Genomic DNA, 2,562 nt, shown 5'->3' with positions numbered 1-2,562 from the left:
GTTGCCTATAAAATGGCAACTTAATGGGTGTCCACTCTCACCCACCGCTTGCTTGAATGGTGGAGGGTCGTTAGCCGAACGGGTAAGACAAGGACTTATAAATTTTCATTAAAAGTATAATGATTATTATAAACTAACTAAATGTTTTATAAATTCCCAATCTTAGTTACTTTAGGAAAAATGTGAATAAGGTGCTAATCCATGAAATTACACTTTGCACCTTGTTTAAGTCGTTGGTGGAGCATGTGTGGTTTACCGACACACTAACTTGGACTTAACAAGGAAGGGAAAGTGTGACTTAAGGTTTTTCATGAGGTTGGAAGGAGCGCGTGTGATTTACCGGCACAACGATTAAGTGAAAAACATTAAGGGTACCAAGTAATTTGCATGGTTACTTCACACCTTGTTTTGTGATCCTCGGTATCCCAGTCACAAAACATGAAGGGCACACTCGAGATTGAAACATGTCATTGAAAAGTTCAATGAATCTCAAAGAATCTAGGAATTTCTAAAAGCCAAATAAAACCTAATAATTTATATTTCGTTTTCATGGTGGAAATTGGTGAATCGTCATTCACCTACCTTTCAAATATGTTATAACTTGGATTACAACATCCCTCTTCTAGGTTATAATATATTGTGATTGGATCCTAGCCTTAATATTACATTTGGGTGTTTTATTAAGGACTATCCTTATATCTAAACTAAACTTACTTTCTTCTTTTCAGATGTCTTCCAACAATGTTACTCCTGGCTCAAACCCTACTGGCTCCTTCTCTCTCATGAACCTTTGTGGGAGAGTCATCTTTGATGGATCCAGCTTTACTGACTGGATCAGAAACATCAGGATGGTCACTCGTTACGAGAACAAGGAATATGTTCTCGACAAGGAGCTCAAGGTTCCTGAGCCAACTGCTACTCCTGAGGAGTTTGCTGAATATGAGGCACATGAGAGAGATGCAACCAAAGTGGCATGCATCATGATGGCCACCATGACAGCTGAGCTCCAAAAGTCCTATAAGGACTACTAACCTTTTGAGATGCACCAGGATTTGATGGACCACTACCATCAGAGTGCTCGTCAAGAGCGATATGAAATCATCTCCTCTATGATCACAACCCGAATGAAAGATGGTGAACCCATTACCAGCCACATGCAGAAAATGCAAAGGTATGTGGATAGATTGATGAAGTTGAATGTGAACTCCCCTGAGGAGTTATCAATAGATATTATTTTGCACTCCTTACCTTCGTGTTATGATCAATTCTGCATGACATACCACATGAATAAGGAGGAAGTTACACTTAGAAAACTTTAGGGACTCCTAAAGACCGTAGAATCAGGTCCTAAAGGTAAGTCGGTTGTGACCACTCCTGCTACTACTCCAAACTTAGCACCTGTCCTGGCAATCGGGAAAGGTAGAGGGAAGAAGAGAAAGAACCCTTCGAAGGGTACCAATGGTAAGACCCTTGATGGCTCCTCTTCTAGCGGAACCAAGAAAGGTTTCGTTACACCTTCTTTTGATCCCAAAGAGGCTGAATGCTTCTACTGCCACGAAAAGGTGCACTGGAAGCGTAACTGCCTAAAGTACCAGAAAGACTTGAAGGATGGGAAGGTTAAACCCAAACATGCAGGTATTTACACTATCTCATCTAATAATTCACTCTATTCTAACTCTTGGGTCCTTGATACCGGTTGTGGTATTCATATTTGTTCTGAATTGCAGGGACTAAGAAGAAGTGCGAATGTGGAGCATGGAAAGATAAACTTAATCATGGGGAATAGGAAAGTTTCACCTGTCACCAAGATTGGAGTTTATACTTTGTTGCTTAGTAGTGGATTTACTTTAGATTTGAATAAATGTTGTTATTCGCCAGAAATGGCAAGAAATGTTATTTCCTTTCATGCTTTGTATAAACAAGGTTTTACCTTTTCTTTTGATAATGAAACTGGTGGAATAAATGCTTTCTTTAATAATGTGTTTTATGTTAAAGCATTACCTTGTGATGGTGTGTATGAAGCTGTGTCTGTTATAGATAACTTAGGAAATAATGTATTGTGTAATGATTCTACTAATGATAATAAGTTGGATAAAGCATCATTATGGCATTGTCGTCTTGGACATATAAGCAAGAAACGCATAGGCCAACTCCAAAAGGATGGAGTCTTGGAGTCATTTGACCTAAAGTCAGATGATAGTTGCGAATCATGCTTACTTGGAAAATAACAAAGTCACCCTTCACTGGTTCTTGTGAGAGGGGTGAAGGTTTGTTGGATCTTATACACACGGATGTGTGTGGACCCTTCAAACATGCCACAAGGGATGCTAATCGTTATTATGTGATTGTTACGGATGATTATAGTAGATATGGATATGTCTACTTAATCAAGCATAAGTCAGAGACTTTTGAAAGGTTTAAAGAGTTTAAACAGGAAGTCGAGAATTAATTGGGCAGGAACATTAAGATGCTTCAATCCAATCGTGGTGGTGAGTATCTTAGTACTGAGTTCCTCGACTATCTAAGGGAATGTGGGATTGTCTCACAATTCACAACTCCTAG

This window comes from Lactuca serriola, chromosome 3 (assembly GCF_051521515.1).
Source record: "Lactuca serriola cultivar US96UC23 chromosome 3, Lser_US96UC23_V15, whole genome shotgun sequence".
Classification (NCBI taxonomy): Eukaryota; Viridiplantae; Streptophyta; class Magnoliopsida; order Asterales; family Asteraceae; genus Lactuca; species Lactuca serriola.
Note: the sequence above shows the minus strand (reverse complement) of the source record.